Source organism: Aotus nancymaae, unplaced genomic scaffold (assembly GCF_030222135.1).
Source record: "Aotus nancymaae isolate 86718 unplaced genomic scaffold, 86718_ANA_hifiasm-v0.15.2.pri h1tg000029l, whole genome shotgun sequence".
In the NCBI taxonomy this organism is placed as follows: Eukaryota; Metazoa; Chordata; class Mammalia; order Primates; family Aotidae; genus Aotus; species Aotus nancymaae.
Window position 1 is genome coordinate 12577754 of NW_026988442.1, and position 12402 is coordinate 12590155.

Sequence of the window (12402 nt, forward strand, 5' to 3'; positions counted from 1 at the left end):
TCCAACTTGGTTCTTTACAGAAATCAACAAGCTGATCCTAAAATTCATATGGAAATTTAAGGGACTCAGAAAAGCCAAAACAGTCTTGGAAAATAGAAACAATGGGCTAGGCATGTGGTAGGCGGGGTATGTGGTGGCTCACGCCTGTAATCCTAGCACTTTGGGAGGTCGATGTGGGAAGATCACTTGAGTCTAGGAGTTTGAGACCAGCCTGGGTGATATGGTGAAACCTCATCGCTACAAAAAATACAAAAAATTAGCCGGGCATGATGGCCTGCACCTGTAGTTCCAGCTACTCATGAAGCTGAGGTGGGAGGATCACTTGAACCTGGGAGGTAGAGATTACAGTGAACCAAGAACATGCCCCTGCACTCCAGCCTGGGTGACACAGCAAGACCCCTCCTCAAAAAGAAAAGAAAAAAAGAGCAATGTTGGAGTGACACTTCCAATTTCAAAAACTACTACAAAGCTACAGTAATCAGGACAGTGTGGCACTGGCATAAGGACATAGAGATCAATGAAATATAAGTAAGAGTCCTGAGAGTCCAGAAATAAACCCTCACATTTGTGTTCACCTGCAAGATCTGAACATATTTAATAGCAGAGTTGAATGGGGAAAACAGTCATGCAAAAGAAAGAGTTCAGACCCCTGCCTCACACCATACACAAAAATTAACTCAAAATGGATGAAAAATCTAAATGTTGGAGCTAAAACTATAAAACTCTTAAGAACAGGCCGGGCGCGGTGGCTCACGCCTATAATCCCAGCACTTTGGGAGGCCGAGGCGAGTGGATCACGAGGTCAAGAGATCGAGACCATCCTGGTCAACAAGGTGAAACCCCGTCTCTACTAAAAATACAAAAATTAGCTGGGCATGGTGGTATGTGCCTGTAATCCCAGCTACTCAGGAGGCTGAGGCAGGAGAATTGCTTGAACCCAGGAGGTGGAGGTTACGGTGAGCCGAGATCGTGCCATTGCACTCCAGTCTGAGTGACAACAGCGAGACTCTGTCTCAAAAAAAAATAAAAAATAAAAAATAAAATAAAACTCTTAAGAACACAGGCCTGGCGTGGTGTCTCACGCCTGTAATCCAAGCACTTTGGAGGCCAAGGCGGGCGGATCACCTGAGGTCAGGAGTTCAAGACCAGCCTGACCAACATGGTGAAACCCTGTCTTTAAAAAAAAAAAAAAGAACGTGGACATAAATCTTCATGACCTTAGATTAGGCAATAGTTTCATAAATATGATACCAAAAGCACAAGCAACAAAAGAAACAATAGACTAGGCTTCATCAGAATTTAAAATTTTGGGTCAGGCATGGTGGCTCACACCTGAAATCCCAGCACTTTGGGTGGCTGCGGCAGGATCGTTTGAGTCTAGGAGGGCAAGGTGGCAGTGAGCCAAGATGGCATCATGGCACTTCAGCCTGGGCAACAGAGCAAGACTCTGTCTCCAAAAAAAAAAAAAAAAAAAAAAAAAAAAGGTGTTTCAAAGAACACTATCAAAAAAGTGAAAAGACAACCCAGAGGATGGAATGGGAGAAAACAGCTGACAATCCTATGTCTGATAACGAATTCTAACTGGCATAAAGAACCCTTACAACTCAATAATAAAAGACAAATAGCCCAGTTTAAAAATGGGCTGAGGCCAGGCACAGTGGCTCACACCTGTAATCCCAGCACTTTGGGAGGCTGAGGCAGGCAGATCACTTGAGGTCAGGAGTTCAAGACCATCCTGGCCAACATGGTGAAACCCCATCTCTACTAAAAATACAAAAACTAGCTGGGTGTGGTGGCATGTGCCTATAATCCCAGCTACTCGGGAGGCTAAGGCAGGAGAATCGCTTGAACCCAGGAGGCAGAGGTTGTAGTGAGCCAAGATTGCGCCACTGCATTCCAGCCTGGTGACAGAGTGAGACTCCATCTCAAAAAAAAAAAGGGGGGGGGTGCTAAGTCAGGCATGGTGGCTCACTCCTATAATCCCAGAACTTTGGGAGACTAAGGAGGGCAGATCACCTGAGGTCAGGAGTGGCCAACATGGTGAAACCCCGTCTCTACTAAAAATACAAAAATTAGCAGGCATGGTGGTGGGCACCTGTAATCCCAGCTACTTGGGAGGCTGAGGCAGGAGAATTGCTTGAACCCAGGAGGGGATATTGCAGTGAGCCAAGATCGTGCCACTGCACTCCAGCCTGGGCGACATAGCAAGACTCCGTTTCAAAATCTAAAAAATAAAAATTTTTTAAAAGGGCTGATATGGCTGGGATGTTTGTCTCCTCCAAATCTCATGTCGAAATGTGATCTCCAGCACCGGAAGTGGGGCTGCTGGATGATGTTGGGTCATGGGGGTGACTCTCATGAATGGCTTGGTGCCCTCCTTGCAGTAATGAAGGAGTTCTTGCTCTGTTAGTTCACACGAGAATTGGTTGTCTGAAGGATGCTGCCACCTCCCACTCCCTCTCTTGCCCATGCTGGCTCCCCTTTCCCTTCTGCCATGATCGGAAGCTTCCTGAGGCCTGCTCCAAGAGCAGGTGCTGGTGCCATGCTTCCTGTACAGCCTGCAGAACTGTGAGCCAAATAAACCTCTCTTCCTTATAAATTACTCAGTCTCAGCTATTCCTTTACAGCAATGCAAACAGACTGATGCATGGGCATAGGATGTAAACAGACATTTCTCCAAAGAAGATATACAAATAGCCAATAAGTACATGAAAGATACTCAACATCATTAGTCATTAGGAAAATGCAAATCAAAACCACAATGGACACCACTTTGTACCCACTAGGTTAGTTATAATGAAAAAGACAGATAATAACAACTGTTAACAAGAATGTGGAGAAATCAGAACCCTCATACACTGCTGGTAAGAATGGAAAACGTTCTGGAAAATAGCCTGGCAGGTCAAAAGGTTATACATGGAGTTATCATATGATCCAGCAATTCTGCACCTAGATGGTATATACCCAAGAGAAATGAAAACATGTATTCACATAAAAACTTACATGAGGCTGGGCACAGTGACTCACACCTGTAATCCCAGTACTTTGGGAGGCCAAGGTGGGTGGATCACCTGAGGTCAGGAGTTTGAGACCACCCAGGGCAACATGGTGAAACCCTGTCTCTACTAAAAACAGAAAAAAAAATAGCCAGGTGTGATGGCATGTGCCTGTATTCCCAGCTACTTGGGAGGCTGAGGCAGGAGAATCACTTGAGCCCCAGAAGTGGAGGTTGCAGTGAGCCGAGATTGTGCCACTGCACTCCTGCTTGGGCTACAGAGTGAGACTTTGTCTCAAAAAAAAAAAATACATGACTAGTCATAGCAGCATTAGTCCCTCAAAATAGAAACAACTCAAATGTCCATCGCTGATGCATGGATAAATGAAAGGTGGTATACAATGGAATATTATTCAGCAATAAAAAGGAGGACTAAAGTGCTGTCACATGTTGTAACATAGATAAACCTCAAAAACATCATGCTGAGGCCAGACACAGTGGCTTACACCTATAATCCCAGCACTTTGGGAGGCTGAGGCAGGTGGAACAGTTGAGGCCAGGAGTTTGGGACCAGCTTGGCCAACATGGTGAAACCCCATCTCTACTAAAAATACAAAAATTAGCAGAGCGTGGTAACAGGCATCTGTAATCCCAGCTACTTGGGACGCTGAGGCAGGAGAATTGCTTGAACCTGGGATGTGGAGGCTGCAGTAAGCTGAGATCACATTACTGCACTCCAGCCTGGGCCACAGAGCTAGATTCCGTCTCAAAAAAAAAAGGAGTTTGAGACTAGCAAAACTCTGTCTCTACTAAAAATACAAAAATTAGTAGGGTGTGGTCCCAGCTACTCAGGAGGCTAAGGCACGAGAATTGCTTGAACCCAGGAGGCAGAAGTTGCAGTGAGCCGAGATCATGCCACTGAACTCCAGCCTGAGTGACAGAGTGAGACTCTGTCTACCTGGGATCCTAGCTACTCAGGAGGCTGAAGTGAGAGGATCGCTTGAATCCAAGAGTTGGAGGCTGCACTGAGCTATGATGGTGCCTCTGTCCTTTAGCCTGGACAAGAGAGCAAGACTGTCTCTGAAAGAAAAAAAAACCTTTGACTTTTTCATTTATATGAAATGTCTGGGATAGGCAAATCTATAGAGACAGAAAGCAGAAAGCAGATTAGTGGTTGCCTAGGGCTGCAGAAGAGGGTTGAGGAGAAACGGGTATGGGGTTCTTTGGAGAGTGATGAAAATTTTCTGAAATTGATTGTGGTGATAGTTGCACTAAAAACCTTGAATTGTAAATTATATGGTATATGAATGATATCTCAATAAGCTGTTATTTTTTAAATGCCTGACCTTTGGACCCAAGACTCTATTTCTAGAGATTTCTTCTAGAAATCACTCAAGTGCACAAGGACATATGTATAAAGATTTTTATCCATACGTGGTGGCTCGCATCTGTAATCGCAGCACTCTGAGAGGCCAAGGCAGGCAGATCTCTTGAGCCCAGGAGTTCGAGATCAGCCTAGACAACATAGCAAGACCCCACGTCTTAGAAAAAGAATAAAAAATTAGCCAGGCATGGTAGCGCACATCTGTAGTTCCAGTTACTTGGGAGACAGAAGTGGGAGGATTGCTTGAGCCCAGGAGTTCCGAGGCTACAGTGAGTCATGGTCATGCCACTGCACTCCAGCCTGAGCGACAGAGTGACACCTTGTCTCAAAAATAAAAATTAAAAAAAAAAAAGTGGTTTCAGCCAGGCGCAGTGGCTCATGGCTATAATCCCAGCACTTTGGGAGGGCGAACTGGGTGGATCATGAGGTCAGGAGTTTGAGACCAGCCTGGCCAAGATGGTGAAACCCTGCCTCTATTAAAAATATATTTTTTTAATTAGCTGGTCGTGGTGGCAGGCGCCTGTCATCCCAGCTACTCAAGAGGCTGAGGCAGGAGAATTGCTTGAACCCGTGGGGGCGGAGGTTGCAGTGAGTCAAGATTGCACCACTGCACTCTAGTCTGGGCGACAGAGCCAGACTCCGTCTCAAAAAAAAAAATGGTTTTCATTACAGTATTGGTTGTAACAGCAAAACTATGAAAGCAACTTAAGTGTCCATCGGCAGAGGACAGGTCAGTTATGTCCATCCCTGCGATGGAACAATGGAGTCATTAAAAATGATTGATAGACAAACTTATAGCCCCAACTACTTAGGAGGCCGAGGTGGGAGGATTGCTTGAGCCCAGGAGTTTGAGACCAGCCTGGGCAACACAGTGAGACCTCATCTCTAAAACAAAATTTAAAAAATAAATAAATAAAAAAGAGTCACATTTACTAACATGGATGAGGTCCAAGATACACCGCCAAGTCAAAAAACAAAAAAAGGCAGGTTAAAAAATAAGCCTGTAGGCTGGGCACAGTGGCTCCTGCCTGTAATCCCAGCATTTTGGGAAGCCAAGACAGGAGGATCACTTGACGTCAGGAGTTCGAGAACACCCTGGCCAATATGGCAAAACCCTGACTCTACTAAAATACAAAAATTAGCCATGCATGGTGGCAGGCACCTGTAATCCCAGCTACTAAGGAGGCTGAGGCAGAAGAATTGCTTGAACCTGGGAGGCGGAGGTTATGGTGAGCAGAGATCGTGCCACTGCACTCCAGCCTGGGCAACAGAGCTAGACTCTGTCTCAAAAAATAATAAATAAATAAATAAATAAATAGCCTGTAGATTAAAACATGTACTTAACAGGCTTTAAGAAGACAAAATTTCAGTTGGGTGCAATGGCTTACACCTGTAATCCCAACAATTTGGGAGGCCAAGGCGGGCAGATCACGAGGTCAAGACATCGAGACCATCCTGCCCAACATGGTGAAACACCATCTCTACTAAAATACAAAAAATTAGCTGGGTGTGGTGGTGTGCACCTATAGTCCTAGCTACTCAGGAGGCTGAGGCAGGAGAATCACTTGAACCCAGGAGGCGGAGGTGGTAGTGAGTCGAGATCAAGCCACTGCACTCCAGCCTGGGCAACAGAGCAAGACTCCGTCTCAAAAAACAACAAAAAAAGACAAAATTTCAACATCTAGAGATGGACATTTGAATAATAACAAGCAAGAAAGTGATCAACTAGGCAGCGCATCACACTGCCATGTGTGTACCTATGCAACAATCCTGCATGTTCTTCACATGTACCCCAAAACCTAAAATGCAATAAAATAAAAAATTTAAAAAAAAGAAAGTGATCAACTTAAAAGTCAGGATAACTTTGCGGGGGCAGGGAGCTGTGAGTGAGGTGGGCACACAGGGATCTGGGGTGGCTGGCAAAGCTGCAGATCCTCATCTGAGTGATGGTTCTCAGGGGGGCTGCCCTGTCATAATTCATGCCATTGAATAATTATGTTATGGGCTCTTTCTGTATGCGCTCTATTTTATAATAAAGGTAACTTAAGAATAAAGTATACTCAATCTGATTTTTAAAAAGCAAGCATAGTATGATTCCATTCTTATGACAAAATCTATATCTATATGTGTAGAACAAAAATACCTGCAAGTTTAGGATTTAGGTTACTCTTTTTACTTTTAGAGACCAGGCCTCACTCTGTCACCCAGCCTGGAGTACAATGGCAGGATCATGGCTCACTGCAGCCTCGAGCTCCTGGGATCAAGGAATCCTCTCAAGTAGTTGAGACTACAGGTGCATGCTACCATGCCCAGCTAATTTTTGGACTTTTTTTTTTTTTAAGACATGTGTCTTGCTATATTGCCTAGGCTGGTCCCAAACCCCTGGGCTCAAGCAATCCTCCCACCTCAGCCACCAAAAGGGCTGGGATTATAGGAGTGAACCACCACATCCAACCTAGGATACTCTCATGTTTTACTGAATTTTCCAATTTTGTTTACTGCAATGGACAATAATTACTTCTACAGCCAGAAAAAACAACAAAGCTTTTTGCTGTGTTCCAGGCATGTCTTTGGCTCTGACACTGTGTGAGCAGAAAGGATAGGTGGGGACGACACTGGAGCCACAGGGAGACGGAGCAGGAGAAGACCAAGGCTCAGTGTCCTTGGGGTCTGGCCTCCAGGGCTGACCCAAGGCCCAGCCCAGACTGCGGCTTCCCAGAGACTCAGACCCCTTCTCTTTCAGGGCAGTTGGTGCAGCTGCTGCATAGCTGCCCCTTGCCCCACGCTCCAAAGACACTGGGAATGAAATCCTGGCTTGATGAAGGTCACCCTGCTCCCAGCTGTACAATTCACCATGGAGGAGAAGCCCTTGGCAGGAGGCCTGGGGCTGGGGGCAGGTTCTCATCCTGCCTACTACCTACCCAAAATCATTATCACAGCTCAACGAACACTCTCTACATATCAGGCACTCATGCCAGGTGAATTACGTGGTTCGTTTTATTTCCTCCACCTGAAGTGATGGGTGGGATCACCATTTTCATTGTACAGATGGCCAAACTGAGGCTCAGGGAACCTACATGACTGGACCCAGGTGCTCAAAGCGGAGATGCCTGGAGCAGCCACTGTCTTTGAGACTGGACCTGACCAGACCCCATATGGGTGGACCTCAGTGAATTCTGCCAGGAACCCAGGAAGTGTGACTTCCCACATTCCCCAGATGAGGACCCTGAGGGTGAGAGGGGAAAGCCACTAGTCCATGTCCCACAGCTACTGTGTGGCAGGAATAGGTGCAAGCCAGGGCCTGTGCTCTCGGCCACCATACCAGGCAGCTTCCTCACCTGGGAGGGGCCATGGGCATGCTCCCACCTCTGTGGCTGGCACTAGTAATATCAACTAATAATAATAGAGAATAGCAATAATTATTATTACATATCATTATATCAAATATGCTATACTAAAACCATCCTCATCATCCACATCAACCCAGTGGTGCTGGAAGCTGGGGAGTGCGTGTCAGTGGCCGGTGTGCCGTCCTGTATGCCAGCACATTTGCTCCTCTCAGCAGATTTGTAAGTCTTCATTCTGACTTTGCTTCCCCCCATTTTAAAGCCTGGAGACTGGAGCCCCAGGGAGCAGAGTGCGTGGGACCATGCTTCTGGTGCACGGTTGCCACTCCTGTTCTGTACAGGGCAGCCCAGCGGGAAGCACCTTTCCCATTGCAGGGAGGTGGGGGAGCAGCTCTCCAGAGGAGCTGGGTCCATCTCCCAGCCAAGCCGCCCAGCCACAGTGTGTGTGCCCTTCCCAGCAGAAGAAAGGACACTGAATGACAAAGCCAAGGGCCAAGGTGCCATGAACAGCAACCAGGGTCTCAGGGGATCTGTAACTGCCTTCTCAGCCACTCCAGGCCCAAAGTTACTCCATCCTCTTTTTTTTTTTTTTTTGAGACGGAATTTCACTCTTGTTGCCCAGCCTGGAGTGCAGTGGCACGATCTTGGCTCACCACAACCTCCTTCTCCCGGGTTCAAGCGATTCTCCTGCCTCAGCTTCCCAAGTAGCTGGGATTACAGGCATGCACCACCATGGCCGGCTAATTTTGTATTTTTAGTAGAGAAGAGGTTTCTCTACGTTGATCAGGCTGGTCTCGAACTCCCGACCTCAGGTGATCCATTTGGCCTCCTAAAGTGCTGAGATTACAGGCGTGAGCCACTGCACCCGGCCACTCCATGCCCTTTTGTTGGTCAATTGGTTGGCCAGCTCATGCCAGGGAGCTCACACCTTGGGGAGGCCAGGCCGCGGCCAACAAGAGGGGCTGCTTCTCCCTGAGTGCCCATGTGCTAGGTCATCAGCACTAAGCCCCATAAAACCCTTTCAATGGCCCCATTTTACAGAAGAGACAGTGAAGGCTCGGAGAGGTCAAGTGACTTGTCCAAAGTCACATGAACAGGTAGCCTTAGAGTTTCCTGGTGGCCAGTTTCCACCAAGAAGGAGTGTATTAGTCCATTCTCCTGCTGCTAAAAGGATACACCTAAGACTGAGTAATTTATAAAGGGAAGAGGTCTAATTGACTCACAGTACTGCATGGCTGGGATGGCCTCAGCAAGCTTACAATCATGGCAGAAGGGGAAGCAAACATGTCCTTCTTCACATGGTGGCAGGAGAGAGAAGTGTCAAACAAAGGGGGAAAAGCCCTCAGTAAAACCATCAGATCTTGGCCAGGTGCAGTGGCTCACTCCTGTAATTCCAGCACTTTAGGAGGCCAAGGCAGGTGGATCACCTGAGGTCAGGAGTTCAACACCAATCTGACCAACATGGAGAAACCCTGTCTCTACTAAAAATACAAAATTAACTGAGTGTGGTGGCACATACCTGTAATCCCAGCTACTCGGGAGGCTGAGGCAGGAGAATTGCTTGAACTGGTATGCGGTGGTTGCGGTGAGCTGAGATCACGCCATTACACTCCAGCCTGGGCAACAAAAGTGAAACTCTGTCCCCAAAAAATAAAAATAAATTAAAAAAATAAAACCATCAGATCTCATGAGAATGAACTCACTATCATGAGAACTACATGGGGATAACTGCCCCCAAGATTTAATTACCTCTCACTGGGTCCCTCCATGACATGTGGGGATTATGGGAACTATAATTCAAGATGAGATTTGGGTGGGGACACAGCCAAACCCTATCAAGGAGGGAAAGAGGAAGGGACAAGCAAAGGTGTTCAGAGGGAGGAAAGACACCCACAGTGCGGGAGGCAGGAAGAAAGGAGGGCCTGTGTCACCAGCTCGGACTCTCTCAGAACCCGACTTAGTCATCAGCCCACCGTGCTCCACTCATTCATTCATTTGTGGGCCTTCTCCAGGTGCCAGGCTTTTTGCTCGGCATTGAGCAGAGGTGAACCAGGCTCATCTCTGCTCTCACAAAGCTCATGGCACGGCAGGGCAGAACGGAAAGGTAAACAGACAGGCAGATATCACTTGCCTTGGTCTATATTCATTGAAGGTTTAAGGTAGGCCAGGCTCAGTGTTGGGCACTGAAGGCATCAAGCGAGTGAGAAGCTCAAGGCCCCTGCCCTTCTGAAGGATGTGCTCTAGGGTGTTCAACCCTGGCCCTCCAGAAACCCTGCTTGCATGACCCCTGATCCCTGAACCAGGCAGAGTTTCTCTGGAAAGACTGGGAGAAGCAGCACACCTAGGGGTTCTCCTTGAATCCTCCTTGGGCCTGGTTCTGAGCTGCTGAGGAGAAATTCGTCTGGGAGAGCAGGGGACTCTGATTAGTGCCTTTCCTGGGGACTAAATCAGGGACCTGAGAGGCCAGAGCTGTGCAAATGGGTCATCTGGATGACTGGACGGTCCGCAAGGGCCACCCATTCAGGATGCAGCCACAGACTCACAGGGCTGGAGACCCCACAGAGGATCTCAGTCAGGATGGCCATAGCTCCGACAGAGGGGAGGTGATGCGCCCAAGGCCAAGACCCACATCTATGCTCCCGACAGACAGCAGTACCAGCTCACACGCAGCACTAGCTCCCTCCAGCCCAGCCCCCAGGGAGACCAATGTCAGCGTGAGGCCCGTTTCCCAACCCAGGAAAGGACTTGCCCAAGAGCACCACCCACTTGAGGCACAGGCGGAATCAGAATGGGAGTTGCCCCGCACCTTCCACCACCCGCTCATGCCCCAGGATGGCAGATCAAGCCCGGTGGGGGCGACGCAGGACAGCACCCAATTGTGGGGAGCAGCACGAGCCAGGGCACAAAGGGAAACTGTTTCCCTAAGCTCGCCTGGTGATAGGAGGTTTTACTCTTTGTTTTGGGGGCTTTTTCTAAATGCTAAACCTGGCTGACTCTGGGCATACTGCCTATGGATTAGCCCTGCTCTGCAAGGAGCAATAGAGTTAAACAGGCAGGGCAGGTGGCTCACACATGTAATCCCAGCACTATGGGAGGCCAAGGGGGCATATGGATTACATGAAGTCAGGAGTTCGATACCAGCCTAGCCAACATGGAGAAATCCCATCTCTACTAAAAATACAAAATTAGCCGGGCATGGCAACAGGCGCCTGTAATCCCAGCTACTGTGGAGGCTGAGGCAGGAGAACCCAGGAGATGGAGGTTGCAGTGAGCTGAGATCACGCCACTGCACTCCAGCCTGGGCAACAAAGTGAGACTCCATCTCAAAAAAAATAATAAACAAAATATATATTAAAATAATAAACAAAATATATATTAAATTTTTGCAATCACCCTAATGGTAAACTGAGGGGCTCTTTTCAGTGTGAATGGCTGACAGGATATCCCAGAACTGCCCCATCTCAGCAGTCAGGAAGGAACAGTTTGGCCAAGCATGATGGCTCATGCCTATAACCCCAACACTTTGGGAAGAGGAGGCATGAAGATCACTTGAGCCCAGGAGTTCAAGGTTGCAGTGAGCTATGATCGCACCACTGCACTTTAGCCTGGGTGACAGGTGAGACTTTGTCTCTTAAAAAAAAAAAAATTATCTCTCTCTCTATATATATGTACATTTATATATGAGATGGAGTCTCTCTCTGTGGCCCAGGCTGGAGTGCAGTGACATGATCTCAGCTACTGCAGGTTCCACCTTCTGGATTCAAGTGATTCTCGTGCCTCAGCCTCCCAAGTAGCTGGGATTGCAGGTGCCTGCCACCACACCCGGCTAATATTTTGTATTTTTAGTAGAGACAGGGTTTCACCATGTTGGCCAAGCTGGTATCTAACTCCTGACCTTGTGATCCACCTGCCTCGGCCTCTGAAAGTGCTGGGATTACAGGTGTGAGCCATTGCAGCCAGCTAGATTTATATTTTTATGTGGAATTTTAAAAACTACCAAATTCCCTTGGTAGAAATAAGAGTCAAAATAAGAGAATGAAAAAAAAAAAGGCTAAATAAATTATTAATAGAATATTTTACAGTCATTAAATAACTTTAAAGAAAACGTTAATGCTATGAGACAATGTTCACAATGTGATGTCGGGGGAGAGCCAGCTAGAGAGCGTGAGCACAATTAAAACGCACACATATATACATGCATGTATGATCTATACAGAAAAACAGGCCTGGAGAGAAACGTAACGGAATAGCACCAGTTATCTCTGGGCAGCGGGATGACAAATGATTTTCATTTTCTCCTTTTTACCTTTTTGTAGCTTCCGAATTTTACAATGAGTACAAATTGCATTTATAATTAGACATAAACCAAAAAAGCATGAGTTGGGGCTGGGGCTGGATGGCAGGGTAGTGACTGCACCAGCCCAGGTTCCTCCCCTCCACAGCCCAGGTTCCTCCCCTCCACAGCCCAGATTCCTCCCCTCTGCAGCCAGGATGGAGCTGCTTGGGCTCTGGGCTCTGTCCTCACCCACCGACCCAGCCAGGCCACAGGAGGCCTAGGACGGGCTGCACAAAGGTTGTGCAATTCACCAGACATTGCTGTCCCCGGAGGCACCGGCCATGGGACACTGCCCTGCAGGAATCCAACCCCTTCCCCGGGCCTCTGCAGGGTCACTTGT

General features: G+C 47.6%; 1 protein-coding gene across 7 annotated transcripts in view; it reads right to left on the minus strand.

Moving 5' to 3' along the window:
- COMMD7 (COMM domain containing 7) overlaps positions 1-12402 on the minus strand; it is a 95952-nt gene that overhangs the window by 16725 nt on the left and 66825 nt on the right. The window contains exon 9 of one of the 7 annotated variants that reach the window (XR_010344528.1): positions 9246-9363. The exons of the other annotated variants lie outside the window; for them this stretch is intronic. The gene's annotated coding sequence lies outside the window, so the exon portion shown is untranslated. The remainder of the gene's footprint in view (positions 1-9245; positions 9364-12402) is intronic. 7 annotated transcript variants of the gene reach the window in all.